This window comes from Balaenoptera physalus, assembly GCF_965194825.1.
Source record: "Balaenoptera physalus genome assembly, chromosome: 1".
NCBI classification, from domain to species: Eukaryota; Metazoa; Chordata; class Mammalia; order Artiodactyla; family Balaenopteridae; genus Balaenoptera; species Balaenoptera physalus.
This window is the reverse complement of record NC_138882.1, coordinates 150,674,077-150,690,079: the sequence shown is the minus strand read 5'-3', so window position 1 is coordinate 150,690,079 and position 16,003 is coordinate 150,674,077. Positions and strand designations below refer to the sequence as shown.

The following is a 16,003-nucleotide window of genomic DNA, read 5'->3' as shown; positions in this document are numbered from 1 at the left end:
AGGCCAAGCAGATGGGAAGCCGGCATCCCCCAGCCGCCGTCACCCCGGGTTCCAGGGCCTTCACCACAGTGTTGTAATTATAAAGGGTTACCCAGCCACATGCTCCCGGGGCCGTCCCCAGCTCCCAGGCACCCGTAGGCAATGCCTTCATCTGGTTTGGGTTTAGAGCCCTTTCCGAGCCTCCCCCAAATCATACATGCAAGGCAGTGGCAAAACACCCCAGCCTTAGGACACTTCCACGGGAAGCAAGGAGGCACCGACTTTGTGCTTTTCACTCTGGATTCTGCGACTCTTAGGACTCTGGGCAGGAGGCGCAAAACCCCCCCAGGAACCCCCCACCCCCATTCTTCTAGCCTGGTGCCCCCGACTCTTCCCACGTGCGTGATGACATCTTCCTGTGCATGTGTCCGTGTGTCTGTTTTCCCCTCCAGCCGGTACGCATGAGGGCACCTCCAGTGCATAGTACGGGGCAAGGCTCTGCAAAATGTATTCAGATCTTCTAAACGAATACAGATCAAAACTCTGATTAAATATAATATGGACATTTTTACTCCTTTACATCTGTTCCCTTCTCTAAACCGTAAGCATCCTGAGGGTAGAAATCTGTCTCATTCATCATGATCTTCCCAACACCTGGCACTTCGTGGATGCTCCATATTTACTTGTTAAGCAAAGGAGGACAGTGCACCACTTGGAGCACATTCAAGATCAACCAGTGGAGGAATACCCACTAAATCAGAGGATGTTAGGGCTGAACGGGGCTTAAATATCCCCGTGTTACCCTGCTTGTTTGTAAAAGGAGGGAGAGTGACTTGTCTGCAGCCACAGACCAAATCAGCGTGGTAGATGCAGGATTCGAACCTGGGCCCTGATGCCCAGCCCTCCCTGGCTGGGGAGACAAAAGCCACGAAGACAGCGCAGGCTGCTCAGAAGGAGCAGGTAATCTGGCAGGGAAGACGAGACAGACACGTGAAACAATTAGTGAACAAGATAACTGCCAGCCTCACAGTATTATACCCTGACATAATAAAGTACATGCTGTACAACAGAATTAGAGACAAGAGGGAGGCACACCGCACTAATTACACAGGACAAAGAGTTAGCAAACAGGAGCTGCAGGGGCGCCAGTGTTGTCACAGAGGGCTCTGGAGGCCAAGGAACAGAAGGTAAGCTTGGGGTGGTGGCGCCTCCACCGGGAAGCCTCTCCTGATTACCAACTCCCTCCTCTATGCTCCTGCTAGCTCCTGTCCTGAGTGGGCCCATCTCTCTGCCCCTCATGGCCCCTGTGTAGGCAGTTCGATATTGAACACCTTGATGGTCAGCCCAGGGGCCAGGGGGTAGGTCCTGGCACCAAGCCAGCCCCTGGTAGTCACTCAAGGGGTCATTGTTTCAACATAAACAATCACCAATACTATGTGCTGGGCGCTGTGCTGAGCCCATGCATGCACCGTCTCATTCAGTTTTTCCGACAACCCCATGAGGTGAGGGTGCATGCTTTTGCAGATAACCAGCTCAGAGAGGGAACGTCATCCTCCAAGGCCACAATGCTAATAAACGGCAGAGTCAAGAGACAACATAAAACAAGCCCACCACTCTACAAACCTCGTGCTCTTAACTCCCCACACCCACAGGTCTAGCGTGGAAGCCCCAGCCCCAAGGGGTTACTGAGTACTTGAAACGTGGGCAGTTCAAACTGAGATGTGTAAAATATGGACCAGATCCCAAAGACTTGGTATGAGAAGAAAGTATGTAAAATAAGTCCAATAATTTTTATACTGATCACTTCTTAAAATGACGATATTTTGGACATGTTTGCTTATGACTAAATATATTCTTAAAATTAATTTCATCTGTTTCTTTTTACCTTTTTTATGTGCCTACCAGAACATTTAAGACGACATCTGTGGCTCCCATTCTATTTCTATGGGACAGCACTGACTCCAAGATGTTTGCTGAATGAATGACGATGTAGACAAGAGAAAAGGAGAAAGAAGAAGACAGGGCAGGGGGAAGCTTGGGGTGGGGGCAGGGGGACCCTGAGCCTGTGCAGGATGCCTGGGCAGGGGTGAGATCTGAATATAACTGGGGGAGGGCGTGCTGGGGTATGTGGGAGCCGAATGACAGAAGGCATGGGAAGTGGGCAGGACTCTGACCTGGGCCTTCTGCTAAGAAGAACAGGCAGCCAAGCTGTTTACCGTGAGGAGCTGGGAGCTGGGAACAATGACTCCATGTGACTCCAGGGGCCTAGAACCAGTCACCCACCTAGCTGCCTTCCAGAAAACAGCAGCAATGCCTCAACTTCCTGAGCTAAAGAGCTCTAGAGCGGGTCTCCCCTGAGGACCAAGAAACACACATTCCAACCGAGCACCAGACATGTGGGCCACAGGGGTGCTGAAGAGGCCTTTCAGAGGAAGAGGGCCCTGAATGAGGGTTTGGGAAGTAGGGGCAGGCAAAGGGTGCAGCAGGTGGGGCTCCAGAAAACCAGATCATTCCAGGCAGAAGGTCCAGCATGTGCAAAGGTCACATGCACAGGGGGCAGGCGGCAAGAGGGCAGCCGGGGCAGAGTTGGAAAAGCAGAGTGCCGAGGGGTCGCTGGAGCCAGACCCCAGGATTTTCTGCTAATAGGGAATACTGTTGGTACAGGCTGAAGGTTGAGTTTGGGGATGCTCTCAGAGAACAGACTGGTCCTCACTTCATGGGAACAACCCCTGGGCCCGAGCTGTCCTCTGCTGAGATGAGCCTTGGTCCACTACAGCAGCTGCTGAGAAGGCGACACAGAAAAACCCGTAACACCACCACCGTGAAGGGGCGAGGATGCATGGGACCTGGTGCCGCTCTTAGTGGAGGACTCTTAGGCCAGCACGTACACGACAGGAGAAAGGGCAGAGAACAGGGCTGAGTGCATCTAGGGGGAGGTGTGGCAACGGGAGCACAGCTAGAGGTAACATATCCCAGCTTTGATTACGTTTGCAAGCTGAGAGACTTCAGGCTGTTTACCGAGTAAGAAGGGAACTGCTACCTTACTCCACAGGGTCCTTATGAGGAACCAAGAGATTCAGTAAATGTGAATTACCCAGCACAGACCCAGGCCCTTCCCTTCCCAGTGTCACTGGTCCCCCAAATGCCTTCCTTCCCTAGTCAATGGGGTCACAGCAACTGCCTAGCACGGTGGGCAGCACACAATAGGCATTCAATAAAGAGTCAAATTTCTATTATCAGATGTCACAGCTGAGGAACAGCAAATTAGATCTAGTTAGGAGAGCAGAAAGTTACCTTAGTGAGCAAGCACAGGCTGATGGAAGGTTCCTAAAAATGGAAGAAAGCTTCAAGCCGGAGGCCACTGGCTTCCTTTGCAGGCTAGGCAATTGGGAGACACAGAGAAGCAGCAAGGGGTCTCAAGTTTGGATATTTTTATAAAAGATGCACCATAGACAGAAGGAAACTCTCACTTGGTTTTAGGGCGCAAAGAGAGTCATTACTATCTGGTTCTCCATCTAGCAGACCTTGTTTTTTCTCTCCCAGTTTTGTCCCAAGCCCAGTCACCCTTACCTGCTAGCTGTTTCCTCTCTTCCATCTATCTTTATCTTCTACCAAGATACCCTCCCATCCTCCGCATGTGTGCAAACTCCCTAACCTTCAAGGTCCTTGGAAACGCTACGTTCCTCAGCAGCCTCTCCAGACTCCCCCCTACTTGAATGGATTCCCCGCTCCCATCCTGTCCTCAACTCCTGGCACCCTTTTGTCCAGTCTGGCAGCTCCTGGGTTCCTTTCTTACTCCTCCTCCTGGAATGGGAAGCCCTCCCAGGACAGGACCAAGTCTTGCTTGCATAGAACCCAAGGAGCCTTCCCAAGGAGGCAGTGCTAAGGGAAAGAATGGGAGGAAAGCGATAATGCACACCTTGGCGTGATAAGCCCCAGCCCGGTGTCGGCCATGTGTCACAGAGCGCATCCACTGGAGGACTGGGAGAAAGCTACAGGTCCAAACAGGCATAGAGTTTCAGGCCAGGACACCAGGCTCATTATCGGCAAACATCAGGTTATTCGAAACCAGGCTGTGTAACAGAAGGAGAGTGCCACGGTCACATCAAGGCCTCACCCAACCATGTTCACCCCTGACCTGGGCTATCCCTAGGATGAATGGGAAAGACGCTGGATGGGCAGAGTGAGGCTAGCACCCTAACATTTCTTAGGAGCTGTTACTGGTAGTATCATTACATAGATGATAATCATGGTACATGTTTATTTGGTGCTTCCAAGTGCTAAGCACTTATGATCACTTCTCTTTATCAACCTTCCCACCAACCTCAAGATATATTGATAAATACTTTAGAAGATTCATTCCACAGAGCAGGAAACTGAGGCTTAGCTTACTGAGGATCACACGGTGGTAGCTGGCAGAGCTGGCGTCTACCTGACACCCACAGGCTTTTCCACTGGGGCCCACCACCGTTACTGACCTTGACACTCAACCTCGGGACTCTAATGGTGAAACAATGAAGACTCAGATAGGATTCCAGCCGTTCCCTGTCCCCACAGTGCCCAGGATGAATGAAGCCCAGGCTTTAAGAAGCCACACAGGCCCTGCTACCTCAGGGTACCCTACACTCCCATCACATTCTCCTCCTGCTCTTCCAGCTCCAGAATCGAGGGTACATTGCCTCCCCACCGTCCTGGCTGCTCAGCAAACACCCACTCTCAACTCCTAAGTAATTACCTCCTCCACCAATCTTTATACCCACCCCACCTCTCCCCCGACCCTGCAGAACCAACCTTCCCCATCCTCCCTGCCCGACGTAGCCTGGCCCGGACCCTGCATGGAACCTACACCACTGTACTGCGTTCAGTGCTCTGTCTGCCTTTACTTGATGGTGGGCTTGACCCTTGAGGGCAGAGACCCTGTCTTCATTTATCTTTGAATCCCTAGTTTATAGAATAAACTAAGCAGGGACTTCCCTGGTGGCGCAGTGGTTAAGAATCCACCTACCAATGCAGGCGACACGGGTTCGAGCCCTGGTCCGGGAAGATCCCACATGCCGCGGAGCAACTAAGCCCGTGCGCCACAACTACTGAGCCTGTGCTCTAGAGCCCGTGAGCCACAATTACTGAGCCTGTGCTCTAGAGCCCGCGAGCCACAACTACTGAGCCCACGTGCTGCAACTACTGAAGCCCGCGTGCCTAGATCCCATGCTCTGCAACAAGAGAAGCCACCGCAATGCGAAGCCCGCGCACCACAATGAAGAGTAGCCCCTGCTCGCCACAACTAGAGAAAGCCTGCGCACAGCAACGAAGACCCAACGCAACCAAAAATAAAATTAATTAATTAATTTTAAAAAAAGAGTAAACTAAGCAATATTTGAAAGCACATCTCCACCCTCCCCAAACAAACAACTCCCAAGCCCCTCACCAGAGTTGCTCATCAATAATTAACAGAAGAGTAGGCTAGGCCACTGATCAGGAGGGCAGGGATTCACTGCTAGGTCCATTCTGAAAATTAAGAATACATAAGAAAGGGAATTTCCTGGCAGTCCAGTGGTTAGGACTCCGCACTCTCACTGCCAGGGGCCCGGGTCTGATCCCTGGTCAGGGAACTAAGATCCCGCAAGCTGCACAGTGTGGCCAAAAAATAAATAAATAAATAAGAGAATATCTGAGAAAAAGGCAATCTCTGCCAGTGGCTTGTAAAAGAAAAATTCCACTGATCTGGAATAATTAGGGATAGGAGATGAATGGCTGGTCTGATTACCACTGTAACACAGTTATACCGCACTTTTGATAGACTGTATGAGGCACACACAGTGCATGTAAGCACACAGAACACATTGATTCTGAGCAGCCAAAGATCATCAAGCAGATTTCCTCATCTTATCAACACCACTAGTTTGCTTGGCAAACCTGCCTTCCAGTCTCGGCCTGAAGGAGTGAGGCGTGAGCTCTGTCTTGAGGAAGGTTATAAAATTTCTACCAGACCCCATCAAGCTGAGCGGCCCCCAAACAATACACATTTTTGCAAGTAGCCTAATGAGAGTGGATGCTGCTGCCGTGACAGGCCAGATGGAGTCAACGCTGGCCTGCGCAGACTTTAACCAAGACGTCGTAACCAGGTAACCAAGGAAACACTAGCATCCTTTCTCCGTGCAGATAGAGAAGGGAAACGAAGGTGGTTCTCAAAACAGTCAGCCTTGAGTTCCACTGACATTTTGGGAAACGTTCCTACTAGGATTTCAGGCCGACCGCGCTGTGAGAAATTACTTGTCCCTTACACACGTACACAATGGGCTGAGAAAACGCCAGGTGGTCAGAAAGTTGTCTTCTCTGCCGCTCACTGTTCCTGACACCACACGGTAACTCAAAGACGCTGGAGTGGTCCCGAAAATCCCCAACTCCCCAAATGCCCTATGCTCAGAAATAACCAAAAGCCTTAGCTGCTGCCAAGAAAGGAAAAAGAAAGAAAACCCCAGGAACACACCAAATCCATGTCCAACTCCTTTGCCCCTTGGAACAAAACCCATTGCAGGCGCACACAAAGCAGGGGAGGCCGGACAAAGGAGAGGCCAGGTCACACTCGACAAGGCGCTTTCTTGTCGTTTCCAAAACAGAACTGTCCTCTATTAAAACGCTCTTGTTGCTCGGATGTTGACGTGGGAGGGAGGGGGGTACAAATCTCAAAACAAAAGGCGAGCCGTGCGGGTGGGGAGGCCCCGAGCAAGGGAGCCGCTCCCTCTCCCCGCACACTTCCCAGCCTTTGAATGCCCGCAGACCTCGGCCCAGAGCTGGCAGCTGTCTGTTATTATCCCGGCAACTCCAAGGGCCCCAGCACCAGGGAGCGCATCCCGAGCAGGTGAACGCCATCTGCCCGGCTCTGATGAGATGCCCGTCTCCGTGCCTGCTGCTGCCAGCAGGCCGCGGGGACTTCAGGGAGGCCCAGCCAGCCTCCCACCCTCTCTCCGCCAGTTCTTCAACACTCAGCCAGGCTTTCTTCTCTCTCCCCGGGGTGGGGGTGGGGGGGTGGGAGCGGGCTCAGTCACTACCTGGCATTTATCGCAGAGGGGGAGCTCTTTTAAAAAACACTTGGTCACCTTTCACAGAAATTTCTAAAGGCGTTGAGAGTATGGAGGTTTTGGCGGGGGGATTAGTTTGCACAGAGTTGGGTATACATAGGAAAACAGAGCCCACTGACACACCTTCCAGGGGTTAATTTTAAGAAGGGTCTTTAATTGATCTACAAAGAGGAAAAAGTTTTCTACCTGCCTTTTAAAAAGCACTCCCTGCATTAGCTAAAACATCCCCAACACACCCCAGCCCATTTCCTCCTGCTCCCACCCTGGCTGTTTTAATTGGGGTAAGTGGTTCCCTGATGCGATCTGCAAAGTACTAGTCCAGACCACAGGGAGAATGAGAGCTAAGTGGAAAAGCAGGGCTGGGGTGGGCAGTGTCCCGGGATGGGAGTCGGAAGGCCGGGGACTGGGCCCTGCCTCTCTTACTCCTGGGAAGAGGATAGGTCCCCCCTTCCGGTATTTTCACTGTCTGGTCTGTCAGACAACTGAAATGCCTACAACACGTGATGGGCAGGGGAACAACTGCACTTTACAGGACGAGGAGAGCTGAGGGAGACGGTGAGCCTGCCTGCCGTCTGCGTGTCTGGGTCTCTGCACTGAGGGCTGATGGCAGCTGGAAGGAGCCGGGTCCCCACCCTCATCTCTCCAGGGTCTAGAGCAGTTTGAGGTCTTCCAAGCCACACGTGCTGGGGTCTGTTTCACCGACACCCACCAGTGACAGATTTCTCCCCCTGCTCCCGCCACGCAAGGTGGAGACAGGCACGGGGAGAGAACGGGCCACCCCAGAAGGGGGCAGCAGAGTGACAGTCTGGCCCCGGGCAGCCTGGGCTCAAGGCAGAAACCCACCCACAGCTCTGAGTGAGGACCAAGGTCCTCTTAGGCTGGAAATACCCACGGGAAGGGCCGAGCCGGAAGCACACTCTGCTCCTCAACAAAAGCCAGAGGGCAGCGAGGTGGTGTGGAGAACCTGGAGGGCAAAGCCGGCTCCAACCCCCACTAAACTCCCAGGCCCTGGGGGACGCGGGGCCCGAGTGAAGGAAGACAAGCACCCTGCCTAATCTGTGGGACTGTTATGGGGCTCACGAAGGACAGGAGGAGCAAAGGCCTTGTACAACTATAAAGGACCGTACCAACAAGAGCCCCATCGAATCTACCCCGCCTACCTCATAGGGCCCTCATCAGAAGCACGTGAGCCAGACAGGCAGCCCACAAGGGAAGATGTGACGACAGCTGGCCGTGTCACCACCACCGTCACAGCGGTTTCTCAGGGAGGGAGCTACACGTCAGCGGGCTCAGGAAAGCAGCCCCACTGCACTGAGCCCTTCTGCCCCCAGCCCCACTACCCTGTGCATCCATCGACAGCTAGAGAATGAGCCAAATTATCATCACTATGAAAAAGCAAGAAGACGGCACAAAGAAACACTCCTTGTGTTACTCTACCAAAGCCCAGGGTTCTGTGGCCTCACATCTACAGCAGCCAGGCCTCCCCACAGCTGGTGGAGGCTCCGGTACACGTCTGTCTTAGCCTAAACCCAACTGCCTCTCTCCAGCACTCACTGGCCAATTGGCCTTTCTAATTCTCGTGCAACAAAGCAGCGGCCCACAGGAAAAAGGGCTCCAGCACACAGCACCAGCTCTGAACTTTGCAGTATTTCAAAGGAAAGGGAGAGTGCCTGGGGCAAGTGGTCAGAGGGGGCTTCCGTTCACAAGGAGGGTGAAAATCACGATAAGCCGTGAAGAATGGCAGGATTTCATAGAGGACCAGAGAACCCCTTCCATGCACTCCTTCACAGACCCCACCCGGAGCCCAAAGGCGAGAGACAACCGTCCCTGGGCCCTTAAGGCTGTCCCATCTTATTGTCCTAGATCCTGAACCCAGTGTTCAGACAGACCAACCCCCATGCCAGGGGGGTGCCAGGGCTCACGACCTGCTGGTCCCACCTGGGGACAGCACACAGCTGAAGTCCCTGGGTGTCTCCTCCCCTCCAAGCTGCCCCTCTGGTGGGGGGGGGTGGGGGGTGATGGTCCAGTTTCCTGGAAACTCCTGCCCGTTGAATCCACTTTGGAGAGGCAGGCCGAGGGCGGGCAGAGGCCTGGGAGGGGCTGGGATGGGAACATCCTGTCTGCATCACAGCAGAGGGGGGGAACGTGAGGGCTGCCCTTGTGTGCTTCAGGCTTTTTTTTTTTTTTCCTACATTGAGCAGGAAGTGTTCATTCGACTGACAAACAAGCATCTGGGGGTCGTGGTAGGGTTAGGGCGGTGAAGCCAACCTCTGATTTGCGGAAGTGAACGATCCAAGACAATAGGTGTGTGACAGCGGAGAAATCGGCTCCAGATGCAGGCCAGAGCCAGCTGCCCAGGGACCAATCTGGTAATCAATCCTGTTGATATGTTTATTCTCAAAAGGATGGGGGGGGGGGGTGGCGCGCTACGGTCACTGCCACATCAGACAATGGAAGGCAGCTGGGAGCAGGGTCCTATGACCCTCCGTTCTCCCAGCACAATCTGCAGGTTGTGCAGTTCTCTCCTGCCTCAGGTTCCCTGCTCCACAGCCAGGAACTTGGGGAAGGTGGGGGGAGGGGGAAGATGACCACACCAAAGCCTGCTGTGTGCTGCTTCCTAACATCCACAGTCAAGTCCCCTGGGGTCCTATACGAACATGCTGAGGCCTAGAGGGGCCCCTCTCCCCCATGGCTGCAGACTGCCCATCACCTCTGTGCAGAGGTCTTAAGTGGACGCTACTTAAGGGTCAAGATAGCTAAGCTTTCCCAAGCCTCAGGCAGCTGGTAAGCACAAACTCTGGGATTTTTACTTTCCAGGCCTGGAAGGTACCAGAAGGGCCAAGATGGAAAATGGGGGCTGGGAGGGGCCTTGCCATCCAGTTAATAAGTAGCAGGGTTAGGACCAGCACCCAGGTTTCCCCTCCTATCCTAGGGCTCTTCCCAGGAACCCAAAGAGCACCCACCCCCAACATGTAACCCTAGACCCAGTCCGCAAGGAGAGATGGGATCACTTGGTTCTCTGCCGGGGGCAGGGGAGGGTGACCACACAATGACAAACCACACCAACCCAATGCGTGAGCTCTTCTGAGGACCTACCATGCAGCACAAACTCTGGAGAAGAAGAAAGAATAAAGGACTTCCCACTTCACAGACCCACAAGGAAAAGGACATAAGCACACATCTGTACATCACAGTGTGACCAAGAGATGTGGCCTTTGGGCCTGAAACCTCTAACCCTGCTTCCCAGGACAAATATTCTATGACCTTACATTTTTCTTGAGATCCTTCCTAAAAAGGACCTCCAAGGGCTCTGGAGAAAAAGTCTGTTGAGTGAGCCTAGTTAGGTAGAAAGCACCCCAGCAGGGACTGGGGTGCTGGCTTCCAACGTCCCTTCCCAGCATGGAAATTCCATGTGGTCGAAAGCCAGCTGGGTACAAGCACGGGACGAGGAGGGGATACTTGTTGATTTGCCCAACCTTCCTTGCTGGTAAGTAAGGGAAGCCCCCAGTGCTCAGGAAAGGGAGAAGGGAGTCAAAAATCTGAAGAACAAAAGAACGGCAGTGCTTGTCACTCCGGCCCTGATCATCCATGGCACCCTCTCCAGCCATCTGTCACATCATATAGAAACTCCCTGTGTGATTCTGTCTGCCTGGAGAGACTGCTGGCTCTTATCCATCTCCCTATCCCCACTAAGCCTGGTGCCCAGGAGGCCCCATACACACTGTTGAACAAAATGATGAACCAGGGCACTCCCAGAGCCTTCTCGTACAGAGCAAGCACCGGCTGTGCCCATTCCTCAGGGCCACGGCTCTCCTGGTCTTCCTCAACCTCTGAGAGCACAGGCAGCTCAGGCAGCAGCGCGAGATCGCGCCTTGCTCTACCTTTGTTCCCACCGGCCACCTGTCTCTCCTCTCTTGGGCGGCTGTGAGTCCCTGGCAGTCAGGGAACAGAAAGGACTCACTCACCATGCTCCCCCTGGCACTACGAGAAGCACACCGCAGTTGGACTTGGTGGTTGGTACAAAAAGTAGAAAAGTCCGGGTTACAACATTTTTCATCTAGAGCAAAAAAAGACCTTCCTTTAAAAACTTGTTTTATAATCCCCAATACAAGTAAAAATGCAGTTAGAATACCAATTTATACCTGTTCGAGCATCAGTATACATGAAGATGATCCTTTTGAAAATAATCTGGCAAAGTGACACAAGGATCTTGAAAGGAGCGGTCCATACTTTCTGACCTAGTAATTTCCCTTCTGGGAATTTATTCCAAGGAAATCATCCAAAATGAAATGCAAAGATGTTCATTGCAGTGTTATATACAATGGTGGGGTGGGGAGGGGGAGGACAGGAAGGAATATCCAGTAATAGAGGAATGGTTAAATAAAGCCTATGCAGCCATCAGAGGATAATTAGGAATAACTGGAAACACGCTTATCGAAAGAAAAAGCAGCAGACCACAAACACATGTGCAGACCGGGAGAGCGTTTTGTCCAAGTCTAGAAGTTGTGATAAGATAATGGTAGAGTGAATGTTTTCCTTTCACTTTCCAAACTTCCGCTAAAGTTGTCTTTAAAAGACAAGGGGCATCAGACCTAAGGTAGGAGGAGAACAAAACCTGGGTCTCCATCCGGCTCCGAGCCATCTACCTCATCTCCAGGCTGGCTGGGGACTTCAGCAAGGGGAGAAGAGGTGGGGGAGACTCTGAACCATGGCAAACGAACCTGGTTTCAAGCCCTGTTAACATGACACCTCCAAGAATGACATTTAACCAACAGGATCCTTCTGGGAATATTGAAATACCCTCCAAAAAACCAAACCAGGCAGGCAGGCTTTATAAATAGTGTGCAAGCACGTACAGAGAGCCATCATTTTCAATATAGAGAGACAGAGACACCATTCCGTTCCCCAACAGCAGCAGTGGCCAACTTTCTACACCAATCAGCCATCTGGGGCTCAAAGGGAAGGTGTCAGATTGATCACCAGGGTTGGATTAATTTTTTTTTTTTCTTCTTAAATCCCCTTAACTGAGAAAGCAGCTTGAGCCAATTCTGCTTTTCTCACAGACACCAAAACACCAAGCTATAGTTACACCAGTTCATCTTCACACCCCCAGAGTTTGGGGGAGGGGGAAGATGAAGCTTTCCAAGCAGCTCTCTGCAGAGTCTCACCTCCTGGTGGAGAAGCTGGAAGCCCGGGCTTAAAGGAACAGGATGCTGGGAAAGGACCACATCCCTAGCCTTCCCCCACCCACCAGGTCTCCTTCTGATGAAGCAGGTGGCACGACCTCCCAGAAGTCTCTCCAGATCCCCTACCCCCAGTCAGGAATCTTCCCCCCTCCTCTGCTCTCCTACTGCAAAAATTTTCTAGACTATTATACTATTTGCACCAACCTGACCTACACACCAGTTAATATATCCTTAAAACTTATTGAGGGAGTGATGGGAAGTGTGTGTGTGTATATATATACACATATATATATATATCTCCTGTCCCAGGATATACCCATCACCTTCCTCCCATGATTTCATTTTCTCCCCTCAGCAACCTGATGAGTATTTCCATTTTATAGATGAGCCAACTGAGGCTTGCAAACGCTGCAATTCTGTGGCCGAATCCTTAGTGTTCTAGGTTTTCATCACCACACTGGCTGCTGCAGACCATGCTCAATGGAGAAGAGCAGGGGACCAACCAGTATTAGCACCGAGTCTGTGTCAAGTGCTTCTACCTGCATTTTTTCTAATCCTTATAACAAGCAGGAGAAGCAGGGACTACATCCTCATCCCCAACCTCTAGATGGGAAAACTGAGGCTCAGAGATGAGCCGACTTCCATCTCACAGAGCTTCCAAGTAATGAGTTGGACTTGAGTCCAGGTCACGGAACTAGATCAGAGATAAAGCTCACGTCCCCCCACACGGCGACTGTTTAATCGTCAAAAGCTCCTCCAGGAACGGGACTGTAAACCCCTGTGTAGCTCCCAGCCAGGTCTACACCAGCCACCATGTAGGTACGCAGATGTGCTTTTGTTGGGGAGGAAGGGAGGTAAAAAGCAGGGCAGGGGAACCCTCGAGGTCTTCCCCCTAACAGGGGTTCTCCTGGAAGGAGTGCACTGCCTCGTGGCTCAGCTTCCTACTGAACCTTATAACTGCTTGGAACCCACTCTTAGCCCAACTGTTGGAAAGGTCCTTAACAGTCCCCCTCCCAGGGCAAGCCCACTCTCTGTGTTACTGCCTTTACCACCCAGACCGCGCCTGAGTTTGTTAATGATCAACCCTCCAGGCAGGCGCCAGCTTTCCAAAGGGACAATGACCACCTCCAGGAAAAATGGCCAAAAGCAGGTTCTGCATCAATTTATTAGCTTGTAAAACAGGGTCCTGAAGAACGCTGGCGGGGGCGGGGGGCATGTGGGCGTGGTGGCAGGCAGCTAAGACATGCTGCTTCCGGTATTTTTATTGTTCTTTTGTTGGCCCTTCTCTTTGAAGGAGGCAGGTGGTCTGGGAGGTCCAAAGACTGAGCCAACCACAAAGACTAATGCTGGGGAAACTGGTCTCAAACTCAAGAGTCTGGAGAGGCCTCACAATTTTTCAGGCTCTGACAGGAGAAGGGGGGGCTCCCTCAGTTCCCAGACGCCTCTGCAATGCAACAACCCCTGCCTCCTGCCATCCACCCATGCACTGGGTACCTGCTTCACCCCAGGCAGATGGGTGGGAGCGGGACTTCAAGGTGACTCAGCCGTGCCCCTGGCCTCCAGGGGCTTCCAGTCCAGGGGAGGAGAGAGTCAATGCAAATACCAGTGACTCTGGGGGGGAAAAGCACCAAGTAAAAGTTACGTGGAAGAAGAGCCCATTTCTGAGGTAAGAAATGCTGGCACTGCCAAAAAAAAAAAAAGACAGAGGAGGGGAGAGGTCCGACTTCAAAGAAGCCAAAGACAACACCAAACAGGTTTTAAAGTTAACACCCGAGTTGCTGGGTAGTCAGTCAGGATCTTGAGCATCATTCAGATGCTAAGAATCTGGGACAGAGACACAGAGATGGGCCCCAACTTCAAGGAAACTGGGCGGGGGAGACAAACAGATAAATACCTTCTATCCACAGAGGTAAGCTCCAGAGGCTGTCTCGGTAACTCTAGCAACTAGCACCACACCTGGCATACAGGAGGCATTCAACCAGTGAATTTGTGGAATGAATGAAGTACAAAAAAAGGAGCAGCTTGTTCTACCTTGAGGAGGCAGAAAAGGTTTGCTGGGAAGAGAACCTAGAGCCCAGCTGTCAAGGGACACTTGCCCTCCAAGCAAGCAAAAGGAGCGTCGGGCATCCTGGGCAGAGGGGACTGCATGTGCAAAGGTACCGTGGTGCGAGGGAATGTGCAATGTCCAGGGAACTCCAAGGAGCCCCTCTGTTCATGCCTGAGAGATGAGGGATGCCGTGATTAAAGGAGAGTCTGCTTCATCCTGAAGCAGAGGAGACAGAGATTCCTTGAGATATACAGACACAGGTGTAGCAGAGCCAGATGGGCATTTCGGAGAGAACTCTGGCGACACTTGGCAGTCCCTATTCATCCCAGTGCCTCCAGTTTCCAGATGAGGAAACTGAGAACTCAAGCAGGACCTCACTTGCCTGAGGTCAAGTGGCTGGATGGTGTCCATCCCTGGCTTCCGTCCAAGGGCTTCCATCCTGAAAGCTCTCACTGCATTACCGAAGTATCCCACAGATACTGCAACGTAGCCCTTGGGCCAGGGGCTTGCAAGGGTCTTCACCTGCCTGAGCCCCAGCCTCTTCCTCCTGTGCAAAACAGGGAAATCGATGCCAACCCTTGAGAGCTGCTGAGCACATCAAATGAAGGATGTGTACCACTTCAGCACGATGACTTGCACACAATGAGCCCTTCGAGGACAGCAGACTAGACTCCTTCATTCATTCAAACATCCTGGAGTGTCTACTCTGTGCTGTTCTGATCATTCAGGGCAGGATAAGTTAAAGGGAGCTGAAGTCCACCAGGGTACAAATAGATAGAACGGCCCTCACAGTGGAGGACTCGGGGAGAGAGGGGATCTGAGCCCTTTGGTCTATAAAGTGAGGGGGTTAGGTAAGCAAGGAAGAGAGTAAAACCATAAAGTTTTATGCATTGCTTGATAGCTTGGACATAAAAACAGAAAGCTGGTCAGGAAAGGGGCTGGAAAAATGGAATGCCAACTGCTCTACCGTGCCCCTTCCAAAGCTCCAGGAGCAAAAACTTAGTAGGTCCACCTGACATCCAAGGCTGCAGGTGGGGAAGGGAGAGGGCACAGCTCCACAGGTGTAGCCCTCGTTGCAGCCTTCCCAAGGAGCAGTTTTTAAGATCACTGCACAAGAAGGCGCTGGTCTGGTCACGTGTCTCTGCTCTACCCCCATGTCCCTGGCTGCCGGGACAGGTGGACTGGGCAAGAAAGAGTAATACACAGTTCCGGCGATAGGAGGTGGTAAACAGTGTTGACGAGGGCTAAAGAATCTTGTGGACTTGAGATCTTAAGCAGCATGAGGCAAGGAGAACGCATCAGTGGGTTGAGGTGTACGTGCGTGAGCAGCCACGGCCAGCAGCCACCAGCGTGGACAGGGGCCAGGCTTCTCTGATCCAGGTCCACACTAAGCCACTGCCCCTGGGCCAGGAGGCAAGCCCCTCAAGGGCCCGCCCACAATGTAGCTCGTTCTTATCACCACCATCTAATAATGCATCTGGCACATAAATGTAAGATGGCACCTACCGAATACCAAAAGGTAATAGCCAGGCCAAGTCAAGCAGGGTGTCCACTAAACAGTTGCAGAAGACAAGGCTCTTCCTCCCAGGATGAACAGAGGAAGAAGCTATGGGCTCCAAGCAACAAGTCAGCTGTCCATACCCCACCCCCAACCTCAGCACCCCAATCAACTCAGCCAGGTTCAGGTAAAACCAACAACCCACTTATGCCTC

At 52.2% G+C, this 16,003-nt stretch overlaps 1 protein-coding gene across 15 annotated transcripts in view; it reads right to left on the bottom strand.

Moving 5' to 3' along the window:
• SSBP3 (single stranded DNA binding protein 3) overlaps positions 1-16,003 on the bottom strand; it is a 162,864-nt gene that overhangs the window by 68,803 nt on the left and 78,058 nt on the right. The window lies entirely within an intron of this gene.